This window comes from Solanum verrucosum, unplaced genomic scaffold (assembly GCF_900185275.1).
Source record: "Solanum verrucosum unplaced genomic scaffold, falcon-dt-bn FXZP01000407.1, whole genome shotgun sequence".
NCBI classification, from domain to species: Eukaryota; Viridiplantae; Streptophyta; class Magnoliopsida; order Solanales; family Solanaceae; genus Solanum; species Solanum verrucosum.
The window spans coordinates 282,938-296,134 of record NW_026019838.1 but is presented as its reverse complement, the minus strand read 5'-3'; positions in this window follow the sequence as shown (position 1 = coordinate 296,134).

Sequence of the window (13,197 nt, the reverse complement as noted above, 5' to 3'; positions counted from 1 at the left end):
GTAAAATAGTGTTCTAATCGTTTGTAGAAGTAAAGGTTTCGCAACATTAAGGTAAATCATAAATTTTGATAATTAATATCAAATAGGGGATTAGGGTAATAAATTTACAACAACTCAAATAGGAAGTAAACAAATAAAGAATGACCCTTAGGAGTGTGATAAGTTGAATGCTAATTTTGCACAATGGGTGATTATTAGTTACTCAAAGGTGTTGAATCTCAGTGGGTAGGCTAGGTTATGATTGCAATAGTCATTTCTCAATCAACTATTGCAATTCAAGCGAGTTCTTTCAAACCTCAACAAGCAAAACACAATTGATAAACTCAATTCCTTTATTAATACACTCTTGCAAGCTAGATTTGTAAGAATGCAATCAAACTCAGTTTCTCAATCTAGATTCTTTAAGATGAAATGAATACAACAATAAATAAATAATTCGAATCTAATACCTCTTTATCAAGCAAATATAGAGAACTAAGCCAGAATTCCATTTGCAACTACAATTCCTCAATTAAAACATGAACAATTAATTGAACCCGCTTTAAAACAACAATAAAATCAGTAACTAACAACAACCATTAGCTAATTAAACATTATACTACATAATCACACCCCAAAGGATTAGGTTTTTGCCAAGCATAGTGAAAAATAATAAATCATTACAAACAAAGTTTTACATCTGATTTGACAACGATCTGCAATCCCCAAATGCTTAAATTTAAGCTAAAAAATTCATAATCTCTAAATCTCTACTCCAAAATGTAAAAATAATGATCTAGAATGTAAAAATTCAAAAACCCAAAAGTTAACAATATGGGAACCCTTTCTCTTCATTTGAAAATTGTATTTATACGTTCCCAGAATTTCAGCACAGAGTCAACTCGGTGAAGTAAGTCGAGTTCGCCGAACTAGTTGGCGATGCACTGAGCACTCCTCTTCTCTCTTTTTTTTGCGTGCCTTTTTCATCAAATATTTGTGTAACTTTCGGCGAGCCAAGTCATCATGGCCAATCTCTTCTGCCTCTCACTGAATATCTTGTCTGCTCGCCAAGTTGGTTTCATCCATGGGCTAGCATGATGGAACTTTAGGTGAGCTGAAGGTCCACCCGGTGCGTCGCCGAGTGACTTTGGAGAGTATGAGCTTTTCTTCCCTTCAACTTTTTCGCTCCTTTTGGCCTCGTAATGTCCTTGCCTTGCTCTTTAGCCTTCATTTCTGCATGTCAACATTTTCACTTCAGTTATGAGCATAAAATAGGCATTGGGGACACTAAATCCTTAAATAATAAGCCCAAAATGAGTCGACATCCTTGACTCATCAGGCAATTTTTGACAGTTGAGATATGAGAATCCTTAATATTTTGAGTTTTGAGAGAAACATTTTACCTTTGTGAAGTACATTTTCTATTCTTTGGATTTTGTCAAATTCTTTCTTCCATTTGACAAATTGAAGTTGAATCCAAGGTAGGTTTGCTTGTAATTGCTTAATTTCATGTTAACAATAGTTGTTTTCATGGAAGGTATTTTTGTATGCGATTTTGTTATGGTTGGCAAAAACTCCAAGATCTAGGGGTACAATTATAAGGTTGGGTGTTGATTTAATGTAGTGGGTATTGTGTTATGCTCTATTTTGCGCAATTCATGGATGAATTTGGGCTAATTAACATGCGGTTAATTTGTGGGTTAGGGTTGCAAAATTTCTACTTCGGGTCTCTGGTAAATGCTTGGAAGTGATTGATTGGAGTGGGTAATTAGTCTGATACTAGCAATGTAGGTTTGATGTTTGTTACTGCTTGAAAATAGTGGTTATGGGTAAGATCTATTTTCCTTGCTTTTGCACCGAAAGAGAGAATAGTGTAAGGTACAAGTTTGTTTAGATTGATATATAGATGAGACTGAAAGGAGATTTCATGCATACATGCTTTGAGATCGAAAAATGATTAGCCTATTCATGAATGTTCATCACTCTAGAGAAGCATAATTACCTCTATGTGACATCAATTTTCAATCCCCGCACCCCTAAATTGCTTGTTATCTCCTGAGTTCACAGAAATTTTAGTTTAATTGTGACATTGATAACATAATCTTTTTTAAAATATGTGGAATAATCCACCCACTTGTTCTTACTATTACAAATGAATGGTTTTACAATCCAAATTTCTTGAAAGGAATTCTCCCTAATATACCATTCTCTGCGGGATTAGACCTCGAATCTTAAAAGGAACAATGGTGAAGACCATTTATGTTCAAGATTATCTCTCAAGAGTCTGTAAGGTTGAGGCTATTCCCTATTCTCTTTAATAGGTGAAACTACAAGATGGTTGGCGGAATTGCCAAATGACTCAATCACTTCGTGGGAGGAGTTGAATGATGCTTTTTGAAGAGAATCTTTCCACCCTAGAAGATAATAAAACATCAAACCCAGATCCAAAATCAAATGCATTGGAGTTGAACCTCTACATGAGGCTTGGCTGAGGTTCAAGAAACTACTTTTCCAATGTCCAACACGTGGTGTTCCGGATAATTTTATGCACTTCTCTAAAAGATCAAATGCATACGTGCAATGTTCATTGCAAGGCTCACATCCAAATGCAGCTAGCCAATAAATGTTTCAAAGAGATCGCTCATAAGTGCAACCACATTGATTTGTTCACGCAACACCAACACTCTACATCATGCTCATCATGAGTACTATTAAAGACATCGATTTTGAACACAATCAATCCTCAGATCATAATAGATGAAAACTTCAAGAATTTCACCATTTCAAAAACTCATGGGTGGTTGCAAAATAAAGATAGAACGAAATAGATAAAAGAGACGTACTCAATAAAAAGAAGCATATAATATAAAAAAAGTAAACTAATAAAATCATCCAAAACTAAAAAGCAACAAAATACAATAAAAATAGGGAATATTAGCTCAAAGGACCCGTCCCCCGTCCCCACAAAAAGTAACAAGCAGTCTCCTCAATGCGATAATAATATATGTATGGGAGGCTGAGATAGAAGGGTCCCTTGACAGGCTAAGTTTATGGAGCATTCTCATATGGAAGATTTGGAAGGAACACATCATCCGGGGCATCAATAAACATCAATAGTATCACCGATGGCAGCAGTGAAGACTCAACTAGAGCAACAGTGCCCATCTCGACACTCAAAGGAATAGTGGAGTCTAAAGAGACTCCATTTGAGCAACCGCTAAAGTCTCCCAAAGAGATCACTCTAAGGTCGGTTGAAGAATGACCTCATCGGTCTCTTGCATCTTTATTAGAGTCAATGCAACCCCATTCTCCTCTTCCTCTACTCCTCCACGTCTGTCTCCTCAGTAAAATCATCCTTGGACCTCTCAAAATTCTAATCAGTATCCATCTCAACACTCGTAGCTATCTTAGGCTGCACACTCGGAAGAGGCTCACTATTATGAATCTATGGTGGCATGGAGGTAGGTGCATCCAGTAGTATAACCTCGCCCCATAGCATAGATATGTCAATGCACTGCAACTGAGTCGCCTCCGCTCGCAAGATAGAAGGCTCATTTCTCGTGGTTTCTAGTGCAACAAAACTACCCATTGCCTTCTCTTGGCCTCAAGTCTTACATGAAAGTTATTCAACCTCACACCATGGCCCTCTACCTGCCCCTTACACCTACTCACCATGTCTCTCAACGGAACCAAGGCTATCTCAGTAGCCCTATCAATGATATCGAGTATGCCTGTCTCAACCAGTGTGGCTGTAACATCAACCAATTAGTTAAGGCTACTCATTTGATAAATCATCGTCAGGGTCAATATGGGACGGGTGATAGGAGTAGGGGTAGGTTTATTAGTAGCAGCCTCAACGGATACAGTAGTAGAAGGATTATAAAGAACAATAGAAGAGAAGGATATACCTACCTACTCCACAAAATGAGTAGGTGTGCTGGCCTCTACTCCTAGTGTAGTAGGATCAACTTTAGGCGTCGTGTTTGTTTGTGGCGGCTTCCTACAAGTCAAATCATTATGTAAACACTCAGCCTCAATCTTCCTAATGTTGCTGGAAAGGCTGGGTGATCCTCACATTTGCAGTTGCCTTGAAGGGGACTTTTTCTCTCTCACACAACTATGTAATAAGGTTTGGAAATAGGGGAGAGGTCTGATCTTGCCTAGCCATTATCATTATCTCCTCTTTAACAATGTTTCCCACATGAATATTCTCCCGGTCAATGATCATTCCCACTAACAATGCCTTAGGATGGCGAAATATCGATTCATATGTCATAGGCATGATATTACTGCTGATGAAGAAAAACTAGTATCTCACTACCACATTCAAATCCTTTTTATCAAACCAGGCACCACCAACAATCCAAGAGGGAGAAGAATATGAAATCAGTGGATCCAACCACCCTTTCAAAGAGTCCAAGTCAAATCGCATCCAGAGTGAATACATATATGATTGAAATGTCGGTACCCCCAGTGTTGTTCTAATCACCCTAGCATGGCATTGTACTTCTTGCCTCGCACTTTCACTTCTTCAAGCGACTTCTAAACTTTACCATTCTACTACTTTGGTAGGGAATGAGCATAAGTTGTGTAGAAATCTCGCACCCCAGAACGAATATCGGGGTTTCTTGGCTTTGTGAACCCCTCAAACTTGTGAAATTGATTGGTGTCCAAAGTAGATGGGTACTCGCTCATAACTCCATCTGTGGAGAGTTGTCTCTCCTAATGAATAGTCCTCTCTCCAGGAGCTTTGAGCTTATTTAGGGTTCTTTTAGTGATAATTGAGAGGACTCTAGAAGTTGGTGCTTGTGCAGTGGAGGGCAGCACGAGTTTGGACATGATATCTATCATTTTCCTCGCTACCGCTTTTTAAGTTGTACCCTATCTTGGGTAGCTACTCATTGAGTGGTAGGATGCTAATGAAGAGGATCCTCAAAAGTCTCATTTATAGAAATACCCCTCTATCTCTTTAGAGAAGAAGGAGAAGAAGAAGAGTATATGTTTGACGTCGTGTATGAAGTCACCACTTGCTTTCCTTTTGTTCTTGCCATAATTTGTAAAGCACACATTCAAACATGAGATTTGGGAAGGTTAGTTGAAATCAAACTCACTTCGAATCATGTTTCAAAAACTATCCTGAGGCTCACCTAATGGGAAGGTGGATAGCCAAATAGGATTGGCGAGCTACGGTGAGCTTGACGAATCAGAAAGTAGCAAAAATCTCAGGAAGCAAGTATAAATGGCAAAGTCAATTCCAACTCGATGCATTGTTGACTAGGTTTCAGAGGCTAAGACAAGTCCACCGAAAATGACAGTTCAAATTGAAAAGAAACAGGCATCAAAGGAGATATCTACTCCTACTCGGCGATTCATCAAGTGGGTTCGATGGACTAAGATAACCCCGCTGAATGGAACAGTACACAAGTTCACATATATGCTAAAGAAGGGGATTTGGGGCTTATTCAATGATTCCCCTAACCTTCTTGGAGAGCTATGACAAGCCAGCCAAACCAGAAGTGTTCAGCCAGTGCCTAATTTTTATGGTTAAATGAACATACAAAACAAATACGAGTTTCCCTACATCATTACAACCCACCTATATGCTTATCTTCCCATGGGTACTCACACTTCCACCAGATATTGCTATGTATTGCTCGAAATGATGATTTGCCTGAAAAAAGTAGTCACTTGTCTATCGTTGGGCAAAGTCATGCAATCAGGTAAACAATGAGTTAATCGGACTTCACCTACATCAAATTAGACTCACACCCATCACTTATATCAGTCTAACTTAAAATATTTAACTACATGTTTTCGATAATTTCTATTCCTACCACTAATTAGATTACGTTCGTAACTTCATGACTGAATTTGAACACGTACCGCTCCCTATGGGTTCGACCCCAACTCTTCGTTAGGTTTTATACTAGATTACAATCGCCCACACCTAGTATTGGATGGGGTGTGGTTGAGCGTTTATCAAAAATGGTTCCACTGTCGGGGAGTGGTGTTGTTTAAAATTCTATTATGGAAGTTTGAGTTGTAATCTTTTTGTGTTGTAGTCTAATCGACTTACCCTAGTTTGTGTTTGTGTTTGTGTTGGTTTTTGTTTAATAGAGAAAGAGATTAGCGTGAACGGGAGTAATGGTAGCCAAGTGGGCCACCAAGACGATATTGAAAATCTGAACGATGTGAATGACACAATTTAATTGGGTGATGTTGGTGCAATACATCTACCTCATGTTGAGGGGAATGAAGTCTTCCATGTTACTAGCACGATGCTACATGCTCTCCAAATGAAAGTATTATATGGAGGGCTGGCCCATGAAGACCCCCACGAGCATATTCAAAACTTCATGGACGTTTGTGGTCCGTTCTCATTCAAGAACATATCACAAGAATCAGTTCGTCTCCGGTTGTTCCCATTCTATGTGATGGGTGAAGCTAACAAATGGTCAGCTGATCTACCAAGGAATTCCATCACCACTTGGGATGAACTTACCACAACGTTCCATGTGAGATTCTTTCCTCCTTCAAAGATGATGACGCTCAGAGATAGCATCCAACGTTTCAAACGCTTGGAAGGTGAACCAATCCATGAGACGTGGCTTAGATTTAAGAAGTTGGTACTTCAGTGTCCAACTCACGTACTGCCAAATCATATATTGTTACAATAATTCTATAGGAGTCTTGACTCGGTGAACAAAGAAGTTGTTGATCAACTTGTTCCCGAAGGTATAATGCAAAACAACCCTATGAAGTAGCCTCTCAACTCCTTGATGGCGTGACCAAGATCAATAGAGCATGGTACACTCATGAGGACCAAGTGTCTCCTCTCACTTTTAGGATTACAAAAGAGCAGATCGAGAAGGATCACGAGAGAAACCAAAACATGGCCAAAATGATGATCCATCTGGATCTATTGTCAAAATATGTGATGGGTAGTGGGTTGAAGAGTGTAAACCGAAGAAGCATAATTTGAAGTGATGAACAACGAGGAAGTGAACTTCCTTGCAAATCAAGGAGGATGACTGATGTTTAAAGACGTAATCAACTAACACTAGTTCAGTTCAAATCCCATACGATCGCGTGTAGTGATATAACCCAACCAAAGGTTGAGATCATTCCCATAGGGAGTGGTTTTGAAAATTAATAGAAAAATAAAATTTAGTTCTAATTAGTCATAGCAATTGATATTATCGAATATAAACATACTAAATCTAAGGGGTGACGCAAGCGTCAATTATCAATGGGGGTTTGTATTATGCTAATAACAAAAACAGTAAAAATATAAGAAAACGAGATATGGAGATGGGATTCTTGGGACATGATAGGAATACGGGATAGACTAGACTATTGGGTACATTCTTTTGATAGTAAATTCGTTGAGTATTTCTGACTAGGCTAGACTATAGTAGGGGTAAATTTTCTCTAGAGCAACTTACCCCGAATCAACTCGATTTCTCTCCAATACCGAGTTGCCGCATTAAGCACAGCCTCCGCCTTAGCCCATTCACTCTCTCAAGCTGAATGTGTGGAAGAAGGACTAGGATTCACTCTCTCGAGCTGAACCCATGTCGACCCAATACCACCGGCTATCAATTTAGTAGTCTTAGTTTTACGACATTTCTCTCGAGCAAGCCAAAATACTAAGATGAAATCGTATTTGCGACTACAATTCCATTAATTTCATACACAACTACTAAAGAAAATCACATTTAAACAACAAATAAACATCAACAAGCAAGACCCAACAAATAATCTAACCCATATTCACAAAATCACACCCCAACAATTGAGGTTTTAGCTAGACATGTAAAAAAGATAAAAAATTTATACCAATATCAGTTTCCATCAACTAGGTATGAATAATTAAGTCTTAAAACACGTCAAGAATGAAGAATCTTAGAGACCAATGTCAAATTTCTTGGAGTTGAAACCCTTTGAATCTTCAAGGTCTTAACAAAGTCTCCAAAACCCTCTCAAACTTGGAACTAAAATTATTCTAAGTCTAAAATAATAATTGTCTATAACTTGATTTTTTTATTGATTACAACTTCAACAAGTATTTATAGTGTTTGAAAATTTGTGTTGCAGCGGATCACTCGGCGCAGTTAGTCGGGATCACCGATAGACTCAGCGATCCACCTTTTGGTCGATTTCATCGCCTTCTTGATTTAGCCTTCAGCCTCTTCACACTTTGAGTCGTTGGGCGATATTGTATTGCTTTGCGGAACTACTCGGCGACATGCCAACTGCTCCATTTCATCGCCAACTTGATCTTTCCCTTTAGAGCTCAGCACACTAGAACAAAAGGTCATCTCCTAACAAATCGGTAACTCGCCAACTGGGCTCGGTGATCCTCATGCCTTCATTTTTTTCGTTCTTTTCAGATGTTGTGCTCCTTTTTGCCAAGTAGTTTCCATGCTTTGCCTCAAACTCCAAATACCTGAAACTTAAGGATTTTCATCAGATATTGAGACAAAATATGCATTTGAGGACACTAATTCTATCAAAATATAACCCTAAATGAGTCCAATTTGTGGACTCATCAACACCCCCAACTTAATCTTTTGCTTGTCCTCAAGTAAAACTCAAGTTCAGCCGTTCAAAAAGGATGTCTCAAACAGTGCAACACAAGACTCGATCATGAATGTTCACAACAATACTCAATTTACTCATGCAAAGATCAATTGTGTACCCAAAGATTCAAGTTGTGACACACCATTATCAACGATTCTCAAGCTCGCAATACTTGCTTCAAATGCAAGTTCAAGCTCAACAAAAGTATTTGAATGCCCTCACACAAAGGATGATTCCATTTTCACACACAAAGGTTTAATCATTTAAAGCTTCGGAATCAAATACAACGCTCACACTCAAAAAGAAGAACACAATGCATGCTTTCACCCATAGGTTTGCCCGTATTTTCCAATCAACATTTGTTTCAGCTCACTCAAGGTCAAAAAGGTCTTTACAAGGCTTGTAATGGGGTTGGGTGCAAAGGTATGGTCATTTAGGCTCAGTGACTTTCATCATCATGAAATGTGGTGCTCACAACACTTCCTTTCCTATTCCTTCATCATTTTCTTTAGTGCTCATAAGTCATCCTATTATTTACTTCCCATGGATTGTTTGAGAACACCATTTCTTTTGTACTTTATTCCACAACATTTCTTTTTCATTCTTTTCTTGTTCTTTTTTTGTATGGAGGGGTTCCATTTTTCTCAACACCATGGGTTAAAGGAGACTTTCTTTGCACTTCTTGACTTTCCCTTTTCTTTTCTCCACACCCCTAACTTAGGCTTTTGGCCTAAATTGGCTATTCAATCAACCACAATTCATGAGGATTAAGGGTAATGGGTCAAGAAAGGTCTTGTTGTCATCAAGTTTCTTCAAAAAGAAAGGTAAGGTTCAAGGGGTGTTCAAGAGAGGTTCACACACTCACAAGGTAGGCCACAAAAAAGGTATTTGTCAAATTGGCTCACACTCTTCGAAGTTGCCTAAGATCATATCAACAAATAGCCTTACTTAATTAACCAAACCAACGGGGTAAATTCTAGGTGCTATCATGCAAGGTTCACAATTCCGAGATGCAAAGAGTTCACATATTATCTATGCAACTTCATTTGGTCTCATTGTAGTCGTACATTCATGTTCGTTCAATTATAAGCACTATTCAAGTCATTGGTATTGATCAAAACCTAGACTTAAATTTGCTAAAGAACAACCACTATCAAGTACATACAAGAGGTGGCGGAAAAATGCGAAATTTTTTTGGAAGGGTCAAAATCATTTCAACCAGCTCAAACATCCATGAAAAGCAGTGTATAGCATAATTATAAATTTCAACCCAAAAATAACAAAACAATTATCCACAAACCACCACAAACAAAAATCATTTGTCCTCAAATGCAAATGACACAAAATCCAAAAGTCAAAATAAAGTAAGACAGAGAGGGGGGTAAAGAGGGGACCATGTCTATGCTGTCACTCCATTTGTCGGGGCTTCAGTTCCCGGTGTATCAATTTGGACTTGGGCTTTAGTGCTCGGAGTAACCTCAGAAGGAATAGCAGTGCCAGATCCACTAGGAGCTGTTGTGGACGTCTCAGTCGGTGATGTCTGGATCACCGGCTGCACAATTGTCTCCACCAGATCTGGCAAATCGCTAAATATGCTCTCCTCTCGGCTCTCTATCATCTCATCATCATGCACTGCCATCTACTCCTCATTGGTCTCTACATCCGATTCCTCTCGTGGTAGCCGGAGGAATCACTGAAGTCTCTGGGGTATCTTTATCATCAACAGCCCCTATTAATGAATTGAAATATGTAGACTTTAGATAGTCTACGTCCTTCCTCAGATCTGCTACTTTGGCTTTCAAAGCCGTCACCTCAGAGGCCTTCCCCTGTTTGCTCTCACAAGATGTGACTCTCACAGTAAACTCTTCAACAGAAGTCTGGAGGGGGGTGAGTGCAGCAAGTTTGGCTCTCTCGACCATCCCAGGGATGGATCTCTCGAGTCGGGTTACCCCCATAATAGCTGATTGAGCCAAATTCCCCATTTCAGGATCATGGCTAGAGTAATCCTGGGAGGCTAAGAGGAGGAGGAGGAAACACCTGGGACCTGTAAAGAAGTGGAAGGAGCGGGTGTACCTGAAGGCCCAGAGGCCGGAGTAGGCGAAGATGCCTCTGCAGGTAACGAATCAATATCAATATCTGGAGAAATGTCTGACGGAGCTGCTCTTCTTCTATCCACCTCCTCTTATGTGTACTTGGCCTCAATACGTCGTATGTCATTGGAGGATGAAGGGGTGACCTCAATATCTCTTGTAGTGTCCAGGGGTACTCCAGCACAACTCAATGATCAAGACTGGGCATGTCAGAGAATTCTGTTTCTATTTGGCTCTCATGGCCATCTCCTGTGAATCAGTAGTCCCAGGTCGATTTGTCTCCTAGACATGATAGAACCAAGGCAAGCTATTTTCGGATGGAGCAAAATGGACTCATTCTGAGATGGCATTATGGTGCTGTTGATAAAGCCAAACCAGAACCTAGCAGTAATGCTCAAGTCCCTCTTCTCAATAGGGTCCCGTGCATCCATCCACCTCGGTGTGGTATCAGAAATCAGAGGAGCCAACCAACCCTTCAAGTTATCTAGGGACTGAGCAATGGGTAACCCCTCGTAATGAAGTGCAGAGTGCAGCGGTCTATTCAAAACAATGGTAATATATTCACTGTCGCACCCAACTTCCTTGCCTCTGACCATGACCGACTTCATCGGTCTGAATTCTCTCACCTTTTTCTTGCTCTTGGGCACCAATTCCCCATAAAATGTGTAAAATTCCTAGACCCAGGTAGGAATGTAAGGGCCTCGGGGCTTGGTGAACTGCTCAAACTCATGGTAGTGGAGGGTCTCACTCACTTCTAAATACTTCCCGTCTAAACCTTCTATTGAAAGTAGTTTTTTCCTAAAGGATGGTTTGTAAACCATCGCCTTTCAATCTATTCAGCAGTATAGGTAGAGGAGCGATAGGGAGTGCAGGGGTCACTGGAGGTTCCTGAGCTGGCACAGAGTCTGTTGTCGAAGAAGTGGCAGCTGAGGAAACCCTTGTGGATGTGGATTGAGGTTTATCTCGGAGCTCATTCCTTCGATTAATCAAGGGTTGCTCGTCTTTAGGTTCAGACAACTCAGCCTGGTTGTCAGCGGCTCCTTTCTTAGCTATGTGATTCTTTCTTTTTCCTTTGTCTCCCTGTGGGAGTCCTTGCCTTCTCTTCTTTGGAGGATCTGATCCCCCTTCGTTTATAGTGATGCACCGTGCTTTCTTTTGGGGTGGCATGGTTAGATTAGTCCGAGCCATATCTTCAAAACATTAAAGGCAGGTTAAATAATAAGCACATTGAAGCACATAAAATTTATTTCAGGCAGACTCGCCGATCCAGTCGGTGAGTCACCGAACCTCTTTGGCGAGCTAGATCGAGCTCACCAAAGAGATTGGTTAAAAAATTATTGCAAGTCGATGATGGGAAGGCCCTTTCGGCGATCAAAGGTTTGTCCGCCGAAAGTTACAGTGCAGAAAAGGGTTCAGCGGTGCAGATAAAAGGTGATTAAAAATACTTTTGGCGAGTCGCCGAGTGCTTTTGGCGACCTCAAGCTTTTCGCCGAAAGTTACAGAATCAATCAATACATATAGCATGAAATTTAAGGTGATAAGGGGTGATTTGGTGGACCGCTGAGTGGTTCGGTGAGCTCGACCCAACTCGCGAAACGGCCCAACGTGCCTATTTTCAATCCACCTTCTCAAATTCAACCTCGCAACCCCCAAAAACGAAATCAAAACATGGATTAGCTAAATTAGGCTCATATCCATAGCACCCATCACCCCAGAATACTCAGACTTCTTCCGGTTTTGTAAAATTTGGCCAATTGACGACAATTGCCCTTAAGAAGGGTGTCACTCGTTCTATCATTGGGTAATATACGTCAATTAGCGCAAACACGGGTTACTTAGACTTCACCCAACCAATCTAAACAACATGCAAGCACAACCTTATAAAATTTCATTCATCTAAATGCATAAATTGACAGGCATTTCACGATCAAAATAATACGGGAAAGATTATTAACTTAAAATTGGCATTTAAACAATCTAATCCTATCAGAGAGGCCCAGCACATGACAAGACGATATGATCATTGCAAATGAGTACAACATTTTTGAAAGTAAACTTGGGATTCAGAAACCAACCTTAGATGCCGATTAAAATAGGATTGAAATGCTGGCGGTAAAGAAACCCTAGTTCCGAGCACCAATCAACAACCAATAGACTTATTGAAAGCAACAATATTCAAAATACTAACTTGGTGTGAGTTTGTGAAGTTTAAAGCGAGGGAAAGTGTAGAGTTTGAAACTTTAAAACCTTTGGCCATATCTAACCGCACAATTCGCATCCATTCGGCGGCGTTAGTCCCATCCGTCGATCCACTCAGTGATGCGCTGAATGGTCACTTACCCTTCCAATTTCTACAGGACCTTCATTTTCTTGGGGGTTAAGAAGGCGGTCTTAATCGTGGTCGCTGACCTGGTCGGTGATTCGCTGAATGGACTTTTGGTTTGCCAAACGTAATTTCCACACACTTTCCACACTTTGACCTGCACAATCAACACACCATTATTTCTAAAACAAAAACAAAGCATTTAAGACCTTAGGTTGCCTC